At 49.4% G+C, this 17,732-nt stretch overlaps 1 long non-coding RNA gene across 1 annotated transcript; it reads left to right on the top strand.

Moving 5' to 3' along the window:
• The first annotated feature begins 1,725 nt into the window (after window positions 1-1,725).
• On the top strand, window positions 1,726-14,788 carry LOC112442699 (uncharacterized). The gene is made up of 3 exons (XR_003030967.2): window positions 1,726-2,305; window positions 3,146-3,207; window positions 14,343-14,788. It is a non-coding gene; the product is annotated as an uncharacterized lncRNA (long non-coding RNA).
• The last annotated feature ends 2,944 nt before the right edge of the window (window positions 14,789-17,732 follow it).

The raw sequence follows: 17,732 nt of genomic DNA, 5'->3' as shown, positions 1-17,732 counted from the left end.
AGCTCAGGCTGAGTGAACACAGATGAGAACTGCCACAGGCCATCTTGTTTAATTCAAGGCAGGAGTATGTGGGGGTGAGGAGTTGAAGGGCAATGAGGCTGGGCAGGCCCATAAAGTGAAGCCAGAGTCAAATTGGAGGAGTTTCAATGCCCTGCTAAGAAGACTGGCTCCCCTGGGACATGTTTCCTTCTGCAGGTAATGGGGAGCTGTTGAATGTTCTTGAGCAAAATGTTCCATGCCATGGAAATAGCTCTGTTCCTAGTAAACAACTCTGAAAGCAATGGGATATGTAGGCGGGGAATGTCAGGGACTCGGGGAACAGGGAGGCCTCGGCAGTGGTCCAGGTGGGAGATAACGGAGGACTGAAAACTAGGATGCAGGAAGTGAGGCAACAGGTCAAGGGGCGTGGAGAAGAATGAGCACAGAGGGGCAGTGTGAGGTGGCCCTGCAGGCGAAGCCCTGGCTCCAGCAGACATGGGAGAGGCCCCGCCGCGTGTGTCATGGGCACCAAGACGAAGAACCAGGGAGGCCAAGGGAACCTGGGCCCCCTTCCTTTCCCCCTTTTTTTTTTTTTTAAATTTATTTATTTGACCATACTGGGTCTTAGTTGTGGCATGTGGGATCTAGTTCCCTGACCAAGGATTGAACTCAGGCCCCCTGCCCTGGGAGCTCAGTGTCTTATCCACTGGACCACCAGGGAAGTTTCCCCTTTCATTCTTAAGGAGTTAAATCTGACCAGAAATTCATGGCTCAGAGCCACTGACAGCCGCCCCATGTCTCTGCTTCTTGGTCCATGAGAGCAGGCAGTCAACATGAAATACAGGTGACCATGTGTTGAGACAGGAAGACGTGTGTGGTTCGACACACTGTCCTGGGAGTCAGGAGGACGGGGCAGGAGCTCCACTCCCACCATATCCAGACCCTCCAGGATGCTTTCCTCCCGCAGCCACCCTCAGTGGGAACGTGAGGGGAAGGCAGGAATCAGAGCACAGTCCTGACTCCATAACCGCTTCCTCCTTCCAGGTGCCGGGGGCTCTTGACAAGGAATCCCCTCAGAGCAGCATAGCCAGGCAGGGCAAGGGGTGGCAGGCACTGAGGGTGCCGGGCAGGCAGCAGGTCATCCCCTGGACCGAGGTTAACTTCCTAGCTGGGTTCTTTATGCTGACTGTGGCCAAGTCCTTTGCCATCCTGGAGGGCTCCACCCAGTCCAGACACATTTGGGCCAAGGTACCCTGTCCCCTCACACTGCGCACGCATGCGCGTGCACACACACACACATGTATTCGTGCTCAAGGTGGCACAGAGCACAGAGCAGATCTACCTAGAAACAGGCTCCTGACACAGTGCATTGTTGGTGGCAAGGGCTGAGAGGGGATGGGCGGGACAAGTTGGGAGACAGAGAAGGAGGAGAGGCATAAAGGAAGAGGAAGACGAGGGGAGGAGGAAGCATGTACCCAGCGACTGGAAACCTCCTCTGACCTGGTTCTCAGTGGCCTGTTCCGGGAGCCCAGAGGGAGACTGAAGAGGGTCTTCAAGCCTCCACGTTCCCCACCTCACTCCTATGTACTCTTAGCACATTCTCAACATCCCAGCCACACATACACATACCAACCCTGGATGGATTCTAGGAGCCCACACAGTACAGGGCTGGACACCAACATTCACATCATTCTGCCATGGAACACTCTGAGGTCACTAAAACAATCAGTCTTGGAACACTAAGCAAAGAAAGTGGAGGGCCAGATGAGCACCCTCAAGGGTCTGCTTCCAGGGTCTTTAAAAGAGGCCTCATCTCCCTCAGGTAGATGCTTTGAGGCCACACTGAGGGGCATGTGTCAGCAGGACCAGGTCCCTCCTGGGGTCACAGATGGCATCTTCTGGACAGAGCCCCTCAAGTCCACATAAGCCCATGCTTCAGAGGATGAGACAAAGGGTGAAAACAATTTGATCATCTGTAAAAATAATAAATGAGACCCTTTGGTCTCAGTGGCCCCAATACAGGCAGCATGGGAGAAGGACTTAATTTACTCATGGGATTTTTTTTTCCCTTTGAGTTGAAAATTCACTGCTATAGAAGCGAAGGACTCACAGTGCTCATAAAAGAAAGGAGATGGAGGAAGACCTAGAAGGGAGTCAGGAGTGGTTCTGTCATCTGTCTCCTGATTTACACGTGGACAAAGACACAGTTCCTCTCTCCCTCCCTCTCTCAACATGTGATGAATCACACTTGTACCCCTGGATCATTTCCAACACCTGCGTGCACCCCTTAACCTTCAGCTTCTACAGGTTCCAGACGCCCCTGGAGGTTGGTAAGGGCAGCACAGGTGGGGAACCTGGACTCACACAGGTAACAGCAGGCAGGTAGTAGGTGACCCCTCCAAGACAGCAGGCAGGTAGTAGGTGACCCCTCCAAGACGGCGGCAAGAGGTTGGCATCCTCCCACCTCAGGGGTGGGGAGTGATACCCGTTCCTGCTGCTCTGAGGCCTCCCCTCCCCTTCCTGTAACTCCATCCCCATTTATCTCTGTGTCAGCTGCTCAACACATCCTTTTAAACCAGTGTGCGCACATGGCAACAGTATCCACTCAACAGGCATGTGTATTCCTGTTCTAGAAGCAAAAGGAGATGGGGGTGGGGTGGGGGGTGCAGACAGGCCAAGCTGAAACCCTACCAGTGCCTGGAGAGGCATCAAGGGTCAGCGAAGTGGGGATGGGCATCCTTGCATTGCTCATAGTATAGCTCTAGGCCTCAGGATAAATCTGTTTGTAGATATAACTGCTCCCAACACCTGTAGGGCCCTGGGTCCAGATGGGGGCAATTAGGATGGGGGCAGATGAACCCAGCCTGCTGCCCATCATTTCAGAGGAGGCAACCATGGGTGGGTTTTTAACAGCAACAATTCAGTGTGTTTGTCACATCTCCCAGCAGCCCAAGGGAAAGGCTGGACTAACAATTTTTTTTTAATTTAGGTGAAATTCACATACATAAAATTAACTATTTTCAAGTCTACAATTCAATGGAATTTAGTGCATTCGTAGTGTTGTTCCACCACCACCTCTATCTAGACCCAGGACATTTTATCCCAGTCCCAGAAGGAAACCTCACGCCATTTAACAGTCACCCGCATCCCCCTGTCTGCCCCTCAGGCCCCTGGAAACCACCAATCTGCTCCCTGTCTCCATGGATTTGCCGGATCTGGACATTCTGTGTAAGTGGAATCATGCAACTTCGTCCTCTTGTGTCTGGCTTCTTTCTCTGCGCATTTTCCAGTCCAGCCCTGTTATAGAATATCGCAGGGCTCATTCCTTTTTATGCCAAAATAATATGGGCTAGATCCTCCCAGGTGGCTCAGTGGTAAAGAAAGGGGAGGCTGACGGAGGACCCTAGGGTGAAAAAGGCTGCCTTTTGTCTGAGGTGTGTCTGAGGCTGGCTTGCCTCCCTGAACAGGGAATGCCACATCACTGCCACCTGGTGTGATTGCAAGAGAGCCTGACACCACGTTCAGATCCTACCCAGCCACGACTCCACCCCCGAATAAAAGTGCAGAGCTAGCCACTAAATGCAGACCATGGCTGATTATACCTGACTCCTAGGGTGATAAAAGAAATTTTATCCCAACTATTGGCCATGCAATGTGGTAGGTGTTTCATAAGCTTCATCACATGTAGTCCTTTCCTGCAAGCTCTCGCAGTAAGCATCATGTACCGATGGAGAAACCACAGCTCAGAAAGGTGAATCTGTTGCTCACGCAGAGCTGGGATCCAGGATCCAGGCTCTCTCCTTCATACACTTCCTCCCCTGAGAACAGGGAGTTCTGTCTTAAGAGTCCTCCTGGTGCTACATCACTTACCACCTCAAGAGTCGCCAAGCCCCTCCTGCATGCCCCCGACTCCCCACTCTGTGCTCGTGGAATCTAGGCAGACACATGTTTTGCTTTAGCAGATTCTGCTGAACCGTTTTTCCTTTTTTTTCTTTTTTTTTTAAATTTTTTATTATTATTATTATTTTTTTTACTTTACAATATTGTATTGGTTTTGCCATACATCAACATGCATCCGCCATGGGTGTACACGGGTTTTCACTCTCATGAGACATGTACCGATGTTCCCATTGTCCTAGGTCTTTATCAACCTTTGAGGTCACCAATCTATTCATTCTAGCCATCCTGATGGGTTTATAGCAGCGTCTCAGGTTGCATTTCCCTGATGACCAATGAAGCACTTTGTAAAGTACTTAGTGTCTCTTTCCCAGTTTTCTATGAATTTTTTTTTGATTATGTATTTTGCAAGTGTCCTCTCCAGCTTTGTGATTGTCCTTTTGCACTCCCTTTTAAAAATTGTTTTGTTTATTTATTTATTGGCTGCAGCATGCAGCGTGTGGGATCTTAGTTCCCTGACCAGAGATCAAACTTGTGCCCCCTGCATTGGAAGGTGGAGTCTTAACCACTAGATTGCCAGGGGAAGTCCCCATCTTTTCACTCTCTTAATGGTATCTTTGATAAACAGAAGCTCTCAATTTTCATATAACCCAATTTATCAATCTTTTCCTTAATAGTTTTCTCTCTTTTTACCATGAAGATATTCCAGATTTTTTTCCTATGTTATCTTCTATAAAATGGAATTGATTTTCATGTATGGTGTGAGGTAGGAATCAAGCTTCCTATTTACCACCCCCACCCCCGGGGGTTATCCAATTGGCCCGGCACCATTTATGGCAAAGATCATTCATGCCCCCTCCTCAGCAGTGCTGTTGTATATCACATGCCCACATATGCTGGGTCTATTTCTGGGCTCTCTATTCTTCATTGTTCTATTTGTCTATCCTTCCATTCGAATTTTTTTACGCTGTCTTGGTGATGGTTAACATGCAACCAGGGTTGAGAACCATTCACCTGGGAATTTGCAGTTCATGATGAGAGGTCTGGATGTAGTCTAAATGCAAGTAAGTAGGTGCCCATAAAAGATTTTCAGAGGAAAAATAGATTAAATTTGGGACATGGGAAGAATGATGCTAGAACCAAGGGGAAAGCTCCTGTGGAGTGAGTGGGAAAATTGGGTAACAGGCCAGAAGCCAAGACACTCAGAGCAATCCATCCTCCTCTCCACTCCCTCCCTTCTCCCCCTGTTGACCTCCAGATCCCCTCAAGCCAAAGTGCACAGAAGGAAACAAACAGAAGGAGGAAAGCTTTCTTCTTGGGCCACTGGCCATGCTTGAGGAAATCTGATCCCTCCTGCAGCCACATTTTATTCCCAAGTTGCCATAGTACTTCCTGTAATTAATGGCTAGGTTTTAATTAAACATTGATTAGCCCCTAATTAGTCTAATGATTAGTTTGGGGGAGGAGACAGGGCTGTCAAACCCCATAAAGGAGGCGGGGGAGATAATGAAAGATTATGGCTTAGGTGAAAATGCTATTTCTCCCTCCCTCCAGGCCAAATGTTTTCTATAATTTGGGTCTATTATAAATGATGCTTTCAATGTGAATTTTTCTAATCGGTTTGAGTCTGATGAAGTCCCAGGTGACTGATGCAAGAAAGATTGAATCTATTCGCCTTTTCATCAGATCTCAGCCTCTTAATGCAGCTAAAGAGCCTTTTCCCACTTAGAGAGGAATTAGTTTCTGTCTCCACAATGAAGTCATCCTGGGCTGAGGCTGTCCCCTCCCAAAGCCTTTGTGGGGGGCTCAGTCCTTGCCAAGGACTTCTGGGATGCAAGAGTACTGAGACTGTCTCCCCAGAGCAGATTTTACAAGTACCTAGTGCCCTGTGTCACCCTCTCCTCATTCTTCTCCTTTTTACCTACACCTCCCACCACGTTGAGGCAGCTCTGGTTTTATTCTGAAAATGGAATACCAGTCATGTGTAATTTGCTTCCAATAATGGATGCATGCAGCCTCCCCTGACTCTCAGCCAAAAAGAAAGGTTGAGTTGCTGCACATGGACACAGCTCGGAGTAAATTGCGTTTGAAGTTAATCTATTAGAAGTCAACTATGCAGCAAATCTAGGGGGGAGACAAATGATTCTATGATACTGGTTAATCATCCCCAGTGTATCTTTTGTAAGTTTGAATTTACGCAGAACAATACAAGATTTCCTCAAAGCCCTGTGTTGAGCACAAAGCTCAGGGGAGGAGAGAGGCCTGAAACCTGAAATCCAGAAATGCTTAGGGTCAGGGAAAAGATGCTGGCTTTGGAAGGCTTCCCAACTGGCACTGGTGATAAAGAACTCTCCTGCCAATGCAGGAGACAAGAGACTTGGGTTCGATCCTTGGATCGGGAAAGATCCCCAGGAGAAGGAAATAGCAATCCACTCCAGTATTCTTGCCTGGAGAATCCCATGGACAGAGGAGCCTGGTGGGCTACAACCATGGGGTTGCAAAGAATCAGACACGACTAAAGCGACCTAGCACAGCACGGAGGAAGGAAGGTCCTGACAAGCAAGACTTGCCAACTTGAGAAGCCCCAGCATTTGCCTTTGGGGGCTCCTGGTGCTATCAGAAACACTCCAGCCAAAAAAAAAATAGGCATGAGGAAGCTTGGGAACCATTGGAAATCCTCGCAGTTTTACCACAGTTGAAATTGTGGTAAAATATACATAATCTAAAATTTAGCATTTTAACTGTTTTGAAGTGTACAGTTCAGTGACATTAAGTACATTCTCATTATTGTGCAGCCATCACCACCATCCATCTCCAGAACTTTCTCACCTTCCCAAATAGAAAGTCTGTCCCCATTAAACACTACCTCCCCTTCCCCCCACCACACCATCTCTATGAATTTAACTCCTCTAGGTACCTCATATGAGCAGAATCAGACAGCATGTGTCCTTTTGTGACTGGTTTATTTCCCTTAGCAGCATGTCCTCAGAATTCATCTATGTTGTAGCAGGTGTCAGCATTTCCTTCTTTTTCAAGGCTGAATAATATTCCATCATGTGGACGGACCATTTTTTGTTTGCTCATCCGCTGATGGACACTGGGTTGCTTCCACCTTTTGACTCTTGTGGGGAACACTCCCACTGTCTGATCTAGGAGGCAAATTTAGTTATTTGAGTCTTCAGATGAAAGATTCCTTTAGACAAGACTGTGTTAACCCCTTATATCTCTGCTTTACTCTCTATATAAATAGACAAGGATACTGGAGAGTTATATCCCTTTTATCAATTTTACTTACCATTTTCCAACAGTTTTTGCCATGGAAAATGGGAAAATAAGCACATGGGTAATATTCAACACAAACTTGAACTGTCTCACTGAGACTTGGCCATATTCAGTCTCTTCACCGGGGAGTATGAGAATAAGCATGCAGTATGTTAAGTCAATGGGGCTTGGGGACCACTTGTTATGGCAGTCCGCAGGACTGACTGATACACCTCCCCGTACAACCCTGGGGCAGCCTCTAGCCCAGGGAACGGGGATTCAGGCGTCAGTTTCAGAGACAGGCCTCTGCCCTGATGGAGAGCACCCTCACACCATGGGCTGTTTCCATGCCTGTTCACAGTGACCATGCCCACAAGGGCTCAGCCGCGTCCCTGGTGCTGGAGGAAAGGGCACCTCAGGAGCAGGGAGCGTGTCTCCATGGGGACAAAGCCAGAGGCAGGGAGATCATCATGAGATCCCCACTGTTCTGCCAGCCCCTTGGGGGTCCAGACAAAATGGGAAGCATCATTGGAAAGTAGGCAAGCACCAAAGCACCAAAATGGAACGCAGGCAAAGACCCAGCATCAGATGCCCGAAGGAAAAACAGAGATTAGGTCAGATTTGAGACTTAGCTTCAAAAGGTTGACATGGCAGCATTATTGCCACCTGAGGCACAGAAATTTAAGACTTTGAAAATCCATCTTCCTCTCAAAAAGAAACCCCTGTTGAGATCAGGGACAGCCAGCCATAGCTGTGATTGCCGACCACTCCTATTTAGGGAGAAAGAAAGAGAAACAGTCATCATGTGGCAGGGAGACTCCTCTGGGGTCACTAAGCCCCTGGCCTGAGCAGGGGGTAGCAGCTTGCATGCTGAGCAGAAAATACACCCTATCCTTTGGGACATGCCCCTCTCACCTCCTTCTCCAATGCCCACTCTTCTGCTGACCTGGCCATTTGGAAGTTGCGCCCCCATCCCACCAGCCCCCACACCGACCCTGCACCCACAAAGCTCATCCCCACGCTCACAAGTGCAAATGAAACAGACAGACCTACCTGTGCTCAGTTGGGGCCAGGCATCCAGGCAGGTGCAAGTTGGAGACGGTGACTTTTCAGCTGGAGGGGGCCCCAGGAAAGCTGGTCTTCACTCTTGACAGGACTTGTCAGGGCAGGGATGGACCCAGGCCAAGGGTCCCAGTGTGGGTGGAGCCTACAAGGGAATAAGGAAACCTGCAGACTCCACACAGCCCAGCTAAATGGCAGAGTCATCATCAGGACCCAAGGCTTCAGGTGTCTCCCTGTTGAGGCTGAAAACGGACTGGGCTCTGCCTTAACCCTGGGGCACTCTCCAGGAACACTAGCTCATCCTCTTATTGTTTCCTTTAACTAATCATTGAAATAAATGCTTACAATCTGCCTACCTGGGGCTAAGCCCGGCTCCAGACAGTGTGGGGAATTCATTAACTAATGGGTGAGTCTAGGCTCGAGGTAGGAGTCCCTCACCGCTGGAAGGCTATGAGCAAGTTTCAGGAGCTCAGGGATAGAAGGACCACTTCTAACTGAAGATGTATGAAAGGCTTCCTGGAAGAGGTGATATTTCAGTGGGGTGCTGAAGGATGTGCAGGAGTATTTCAAAGGGTGGAAATGCCCCAGGCACATGCCCCACAGAAGGTCCTAGGTCAAGGCAGAAATTTAGATGGTGACAAAATGCAAATGGGGCTGTGACAGTCTTGGGGGACAGGATGGCCCCTCAGAAATTCACTTAGTCATTCCACAAACATTAATGGGCTGCCCAGGGCTGAGGAGACTAACAGTCGAAGCCAAACCGCAAACAGCCCTGGGGCAACTGTTGGAGACACCGGACATGAGGTGAGGTGGGGACAGCCCTGCCGTGAGAAGGAGACAATGGCAGCTATGTGCTAGCCTGGTGGCTCCTCAGGAGTAAATTCAAACCCTCCTCCCACCCCAGCCTCCCCTGGGGACCTGCGTGTCCAGCATGTGGGAGAAACACCCCCTTCCTAGAGCCCAGCTCGGGGACTGCGGGTGATGTCCCCACTCAAGCAAATTACTGTCCACACCCACCTTCAGTCCAAAGGGCTCCAGTGACCTGTGCCTGGCTGCCCTTTGCTGTCATATCCTGTCTTTGGGGTGCAGCCTTGGCCAGAGGGTGGGTTTCCCTGCTGACTAGAAGGCCAACCTGCAAGCCGGTCTCCCCGAGCCGTAAGTTCTCTGCCTCCCGCTCCCCCCACCCCGAGTTCCCTCACAGGACTGCAGGTGTATTGATCCCTGTGCAGATCTCTTCAGATGCAGATTGGAGGAAATCGATGGTATCAGAGCGGGGCATGGGGGGACAGGGGCCATCCTCTAACCCCAAGACAGTGGTGGCAATGCCCACCCCCAACCCTGGTGCCCTTACAGAGTGTGACCCTCTCGGACTTGCATTTTGAGGAAAAAGAGAGGCAGCTTGGCCCTTTTGCCAGGATGCATTTAGGGATCTCAGTCTCTTCGTGAGGGGAGAAAAGGCCACTCTCAGCTCAACATGGCCTCAAAATGAAACGCCTCCTTCCAGGGTGAAGGTCACAGTTGGGGCTCACCACTGACAGCCACTTGCTTTGTAAGGTATCCAGCCAGCTCTGTAAATTTAAATCCCTGGGAGGCTCCCAAAGCACAGTCAATAGTGATGGGGATGAAAGCTGGGCCTGTGGACTGAAAGAGAGAGCTAGGCGGTGGAGAGAAGTGTCCAGCACTGCTTGACCAGGCTCGTGCCAGCCAGCTGGCTAAGACCCACATACACCCTAGCCTGCAGGCACCCCTTTGGTTCCTGAAGCTCAGACATGCACACACATACCTCCATTACATTGCACCAACTGAACTGCGTCAGTAGCAGGAGAAACAAGGCCCCTATCCCCAGTGTCATGCCAATCTGAGCGCAGGCCGGAAAAGAATTCCCAGGTACCCAGCATTTCAGAAGGGAGTGAGTTTATTAAGAGCGAGGAGCAGAGATAATGAAGGCACTGCGAGCACAGCAGGCCGACCTCCTGACAGGCCAGGGAGAGTCGACGCTTTTCATGGGTTAGTGGCCAATTTCAATAGCCTCAAGACAAAGAAGACTGGAGTGGCTACCCACCCCAGTATTGTGGACTAGAGAATTCCATGGAGTGTATAGTCCATGGGGTTCCGAGGGTCAGACACAACCGAGTGACTTTCACTTTCAAGACAAAGAAAAATTCCAGCTGGAGGGTTGACCTTAGGTGGAGGGTTGACCTTAGGTGATCGGTTAAGGCGCTTTAGGGTGAGCACTGGAGTGGGCATTGTTGCCGAATATGGGGTCAGGAAGCCTGCTGGTGGTGATCAGGGGGCTTTTGGCAACAGTCACAAAGGGGCTCAGTCAGTTCTGGAGGTGACCTTGTTTCTGGGCTCCGCGTCTGTGGCCTTGGGGCAGGATTCCATGCCCAGCCTTCATGCTTCTCTATGAAGTATCTTCCACTTGTGCTTCTGTATCCCTTCCCCTGTGCAGAAGAGCAAGTCCCAGAGACCAGAGCCCTGGATGCTCATTTATCCCAGCAGTTAAAGCTGTCAGCGCCTGGAGGTCCTCCTGGCAGGAAACAGAAGAGAAGGTATTTCTCTCTGACTCTCCACTGCAGCCCCAGCTGCCCCATGGTGTTCATGGCCTTCTCAGCCCACTGGGAGGCAGAGCAGGCAGCCTGCCGTGGGGCAGGCAGGCATCCTCTGGGGACCCAGGGATATGGGGAGGCCAGCCCAGTCCCACGAGCTCCCTTCTCCCGGCCAGCGACAGAGCCGTACTCATCCCTTGGGAATAGAACAGACATGAGTGAAAAACGTTCCTTGCTTGGGTTGAGGCAGCTGGGTCAGCCACCTCGGGTGCCTGGAAATTGCTTCTGTCTCGGGGGCATCCGGAGAGCCATTCTGAGGATGCCAGGAGGCCGGGGTGCGTCCTCTGCACAGGGTGGAGGGGACATCTTCAGAAGCCAGGAGCTCTGTCACCATCCACCGTCCAGGTGTGTGGATGACTCAGGAGAGCTGTGGCCAGCTCCCCACGGTCAGCTCCACAATACCCGCCCTCTGAAGCTGAGGGCAAAGAAGGAACATGAGGCCCCACCTGTGGGTGAAGTGTAGCCCCCAGTGGAAGCCACATTTGGTTCTTATTGGCTCCTGTCCTGGGCAGGACTTGGACTGGAAGTCCCTGGACACAGGTGGGGTGTGGAGAGGGTCTAGATATAGCAGATCCTCTCCACGCCCCACCCGTCCCCTCACTCCACAGCTTCGGCACACACCAGCCCAAAGTCTAAAGAAACAACTCTATGTTTCTTTGCCTGAGGGCTTTCTTGAGCCCTTAGAGCCACTGTCCTTACCCTCCTCACTGTGGATCCCAGGCAGCCAGCCTGAACATCCCCAGGGAGTAGCACTCAGAGTCTGGGGTTCAGTGTCAGACAGACAGCCCCCACCCCTCTGGTGGAATAACCCTGAGACGTGGGTGTGGCCCCAGCAGCTGGCCTGATAATTCCCCTTAGGGGCTACCTTCCTCTCCTCCTCTCGCCCTGACCCGTGTGCTTGGCACCCTCAGGTAAACTACCTGCATATATCTCAGGGTCTTCTTCCAGGGAACCTTATCAGAGCCCCACCTTCAGCCTCGTGATGCGAGGAGCTGGGAAGGGGAGGGGACATCTGACCCAGGGCTGGATGGAGCAGGAAGACGCCACCTCCTGAAATGTGCATTATGTTGTTCCAGGCTGAGCCCACAGGCAGAGGGGCTGCTGAGGGCAATAGGGCTCAAGGAATGGCCTGTGGGTCAGGAGGAAGGGAAGGAAACAGGAAGAGAAAAGCAGAAACAGGGAGCAAGAACAGCTCCTGGGAAGACAGGTGAAGGGCCAAGAAACCCAGGGAAAGACATCACTATCTCAGGGAGACATAGGTCAAAACACAGACACCACTTCACAGCCCCTAGGATAGAGGGAAGGAAGGAAAGGAGGGAGGGAGGGAGACAGGAAAAAAGGAAGCAAGAAAGAAAATGAACAAATGTTCGAGAAGACTTGGAGAAAGTAGAACCCTCACGCATTGCCAGTGGGAATGTGAAATGGCACTGCCTCTGTGGAAAGCAGTTTGGAGGTTCCTCAAAAAACTTAATCGTAAAATGACCATATGACCCAGGATGCCACTCCAAAGTACCTAGTCAAAAGAACTGAAAACAGATACTCAGAAAAATACATGTACACACTTGTTCACAGCAACACTATTCACAATAGCCCAAAGGTGGAAACAACCCAATATCCATCAACCAATGAAGGGATAAACAAACAGCGGTCCATCTGTACGTGGAATATTATGCAGCCCATTAAAGGGAATGAAGCGTGGATACATGCTACAATGTGGGTGAATCTTGGAAACGCACTAATTGAAAGAAGCCAGTCACAAAACAGCACACATTGCATGATTTCGTTTATATGAGTTGTCCAGAGTAGATCCTTTGGAAATAAAGATGCTGATTGCATAACATTGTAACTGTACTAAAAGCCACTGAATTATTCACCTTAAAATGGTATATTTTATGTTAAGTGATGTTATGTTTATGTTATGTTTATGTTAAGTTATGTTAAGTTTAAATTTTACCTCATTAAAAAAAAAATCCACCAGTGTATCAAATTTAAATACATCTTTCTGGATCAATTCAGTTCAGTTGCTCAGTCATGTCTGATTCTTTGCAACCCCATGAACCACAGCACACCAGGCCTCCCTGTCCATCACCAACTCCCAGAGTCCACAAAAATCCATGTCCATTGAGTCAGTGATGCCATCCAACCATCTCATCCTCTGTTGATCCCTTCTCCTCCTGCCCTCAATCTTTCCCAGCATCACGGTCTTTTCAAATGAGTCAGCTCTTCACATCAGGTGGCCAAAGTATTGGAGTGTCAGCTTCAGCATCAGTCCTTCCAATGAATATTCAGGACTGATTTCCTTTAGGATGGACTGGTTGGATCTCCTTGCAGTCCAAGGGACTCTCAAGAGTCTTCTCCAACACCACAGTTCAAAAGCATCAATTCTTCAGCACTCAGCTTTCTTCACAGTCCAACTCTCACATCCATACATGACCACTGGAAAAACCATAGCCTTGACTAGACGGACCTTTGTTGACAAAGTAATGTCTCTGCTTTTCAATATGCTGTCTAGGTTGGTCATAACTTTCCTTGCCCATTAAAATTAGGTAACTTCAATCTTTTATTAATATGAAAAGAAATTGCAAAGAAAGTGGGAAAATAGAGCAGATTCTGCCACAAGCCGAAAGAACCAGCAGGCATGGCCACCCATAAAGGGCTGACCTTGCAGGGGATTGCACTGATCAGAACTGATCTCTGTACTGAGCCCATTAGCCTTAAATTCCTGAATTGCTATGATTAATCACAGAAATCATCACTACTGTTAGCATCCCTCCCTTTTCCTTAAGAAGCCATCAGCCCATTACCTGGAGTGGGAAACTCAGGTCTGCATGCAGCTTGGAAACTGAGAGAGGTCCCCAAGGGATCCTCAATGGGGTACCTAAAAGGAGCACCCAAGATGGGCGTTCTCTCACTGTTTGGTGGGGGTGATGGGGATGGGATTCTGGTGGGGCAGGGGCTCCCAGGGGAAAAAACTAGAGGGAAGGAACCATGTGGGTCTGAGATAATCGTGGTCTCAGCAGAAGGCCAGCCTCAGCCTGGCCCCTGGGGATCACCAGAACCACTCCTCCCACCCTGGGGCCAGCCCCTTGGCACCTCCTGTTGACCTGCTGGTCATTGGGAGGGGTGAATCACAATAGAGGGGGTTGCTGCAAGTTGGCAGAACTGGAGAGGGCATGACTTAGATCTGCAGCATCCACAGAGCCCAGTAGAGGAGAATTTGGCAAAATTCTCTCCTTGGCCTGAGAACCGATCCTAAACCCAGCTCTCCCTGGGCCCTCTGGTCAGCACCCCTTGGTGGCACTATAAAGCAATGATCACAGTATTTCCAGGCTGTCCACAACCTTTTGGAAGGCAGTTTTGATCATTATGGGTTTAGAGGTGCAAATAATGGTAATAATAATTAAAAGGCAGTTGATCCAGGCAGCACTGATTTCTTGTTTTGTTTTGCTTTAAGTGGAGCTAATCTTACAGCCAGCATTTAAATGGGTAGGGCAGAAAAAAATAAAATTACATCCTCTTTTCTCCTCCAAATAGATTTTTCCCTCATCTGCTGACACATGCTTGGCCAGGGGCTTGGGTGACAGGCCCTGTCGTGACCGGGAATGGCTGCTGTGAGCAGGTGACTCTCTTCTGATTTGTGGCTGCCGCTTTAGCACACCATTCCTATGGATTTTATGTCGTGGAGCTGTGTTAGCCATGCCCACATCAGACCCCAGCATGGACAGAAACCAAGCCACCAAAAGAGAAAGCCCAAAAGAAGGGGATGGGCACAGCACCTGTGCAGGCTGCGGCAGAAGGCTGGGCAGCCCCGGGGTCCCAGCAGATGGGAGCATGCTCAGGTCGCCAGAGGCAGACAGAAGATTCCAGAGACATCATCCCAGTGGCTGCTGCCTCCTCGGGCTGCACGGGGCTTGTTCACAGTTAATGAGCCCTAATTAACATGTTGATGGGAATGTGCGCTGTTTATATTTGGAACCTTTTTACTGTGTCGGTTGTTGCCTTTGTTGGGTTAATGATGTTCAGGTTGGATCAGGAGCCTTGGGAAACAGGGAGTAAAAGAAGCTGCTTCTCCTGCTCCCCTCACCTCCCAGCCTTCTCTGGCTGACATATTCCTGCAGGGAGGGCCTCCACCCCCAGCTCCCACGCTCAACCAGCCTTCTGACCCAGGACACATGCCCACACTGAGGTCCAGGGGCATCAGTCACTCCGTCCCCACCAATCATGGTTCCACAGGCCACATACCCAGAGTTCCAGCCTTTGCTGCTTCCCTCCAGGCGATCACCAATCCTGGTACCTGCCTCTGTGTTCACACCCTTTAGTGGAGGCATCTGGGAAGCAGGGGCTCTGAAGGGACCACTTGGATGTGTCCCATAGAGAGGAGCTAAAGGCTGAGGCACCAGAACCAAGTTAAAGCCTGGAGCCTGGGTGTACTCAGAATCTCTCTCTCACTGAAACATTCCAGGTGTTTCCATGGGGTGCAAGCAGAAGGCACCCGTAACCACCTCAGCGGAAATATTTAGCTCCCAAGTACTATGATGATTCAGGAGCAAGCGCAAATAAAAGGTTCAAAAAGGGAGGATGCCCAAGGTCGGGAGTCATCTCTGAAACCACCACCGTCTTTTACAGCGTCTTCCAATGTGCCTTTCCAACCTCCCCACCACTCCCTGCTTGTCTCTCTCCAGCCTACTTCCTAACCCCCACCCAGAGTTCATATCTCCTCACAACTGTACCTCTGCATTGTCCTTCCCTTCCCCACCTCCTTAGAACAACTTCATCCCTCTCCCTAACATCAGCTTCTCAAAAGGCCACCCCTCCTCGAAACCCAGTGCATAAGTCAGCTGCTGCTGACCTAATGCTGCATAACAAAATACCTCCAGAGTCAGCAGCTCACAAAAATATTTGTTCACATTATGACGGGTCTACAGTCTGATCTCAGGAAGCTGGTTGAAGATGGCTCAGCAGAGCAACTCTGCTTTAGGCTGCGTATCCCAAGAGCTAGACTCCAGGCTGTGGGACAGCAGGCCTCCTACAAATGGGATGGGAACTTTTCTGGGGCTTCCAAAGTAGGATCTAAACAGGATACTGGCCCCAGACAAGTCGGTGAGCTCAGACTCTCCCATCTTCCCATACACAGAAAAGTGCTAAATTCCTTAACTTGAGATATCTGGTTTTCCTTAACTAACAATAATCCTCTGATGTTCAGACCACTTGCCCTTTGTTGTAAGACTTGTATATAAGCTGGCCACCTCCCTCAGAGCTGTTCTCTCAGGATTACTTGAGATGCTGCTTCTTGGGCTTGAAGTCCTAAAAATTCCTGCCAAATAAAACATAACTCTCAAAAAAAAAAACAATAAAAATAAACAAACTTCTGATTTTAAACAAGGATCTAAAACATATGAAGCATAAAGGAGAGAAGCAGAGAGAGTGAAATGCATGCCAGAAATTCAGACAGAAAGAGGAAAGTTGAGGGAGACAAGGAGAGAGAAAGATAAGTGAAAGCAAATATGCACACATTTGCCCCTAGGGTAAGACCCCCCAAGTCTGGAAACAGGAGAGTTGTCACACTGACCCAGCACCACCAGACAAAGCACAGGAGATGCCTTCACGCTTGAGCAGTACCCACGCTGATACAAGCTTGGTCATGAGAATTCATAAGTAGATGAGCTGTGAAGGATGGGCTCTTCAGGAATCAAGCTTGGACCCCCTGATCACCCTATTTCTTTTCTTTTTCTTTTTTGGCCATGCCATGCAGCCTGTGGTATTTTAGTTCCCCGACCAGGGATTGAACCTGGGCCCTCAGAAGTGAGAGTGTGGCATCGTCCTAACTCCGGACCACCAAGGAATTCACCTGGTTACCCTATTTCAAACATGAAATTGAACACCTACCCCACATCACAAGTATGCATCACACAACTTTACAATTTTTCAAAGGAAGTGCAAAAGATTCATGATCTTGAAATCAATGAGAAGTCTTTTCCAAAAAATTACAATCCCTAAAGAAAATAAAAGCATTTCCCTCATAGCTCAGTTGGTAAAGAATCCGCCTGCAATGCAGGAGACCCCCATTCAATTCCTGGGTAAGGAAGATCTGCTGGACAAGGGATAGGCTACCCACTCCAGTATTCTTGGGCTTCCCTTGTGGCTCAGCTGGTAAAGAATCTGCCCGCAATGCAGGAGACCTGAGTTCGATCCCCGGGTTGGGAAGATCCCCTGGAGAAGGGAAAGGCTACCCATTCCAGTATTCTGGCCTAGAGAATTCCATGGACTAATAATTGGAAATAATTGAGGATTTTTAACTGCATTAAAATTTTAAATGTTATACAAAAAAGACATGGAAGTGGGGAAAGGAACAGAAATCTGGGAGGTGTTCACACCTTGAATAAGTGACAAATGATCCCAAGGTAGAATGTGTGTAAGTGAAGTGAAGTCGCTCAGTCGTGTCCGACTCTTTGTGACTCTGTGGACTGTAGCCTACCAGGCTTCTCCGTTCATGGGATTCTCCAGGCAAGAATACTGGAGTGGGTTACCATTTCCTTCTCCAGGGGATCTTCCCGACTCAGAGATCGAACCCGGGTCTCCTGCATTGGAGACAGACGATTTAACCTCTGAGCCACCAGGGAAGCCCCAGAATGTGTGTAGAACTCGCAAAAATCAAGTTTTAAAAAGCACACAACAATAGGAAAATGAACCAAAGACAAAAAAAAAGTGTTTCATGAGACTAAATGCAACTGTCAATTAAAACGTGAGACTGTATTCAACCTCATTAGTAACGGAAATGGAAATTAAGACCTCAGCAAGATCCCATTTTATAGACATCAGATCAGTAAAAAATTTTAAATGAGACAGTATCAAGAGCTGACGAGGGTGTGGATCACCGATCACCTTGACACTGCCAATGGATGGACGTGCCACAATCCGTCCTCA

Source organism: Bos taurus, chromosome 19 (assembly GCF_002263795.3).
Source record: "Bos taurus isolate L1 Dominette 01449 registration number 42190680 breed Hereford chromosome 19, ARS-UCD2.0, whole genome shotgun sequence".
In the NCBI taxonomy this organism is placed as follows: Eukaryota; Metazoa; Chordata; class Mammalia; order Artiodactyla; family Bovidae; genus Bos; species Bos taurus.
The sequence above is the reverse complement of the archived record's forward strand: the minus strand, read 5'-3'. Positions and strand labels throughout refer to the sequence as shown.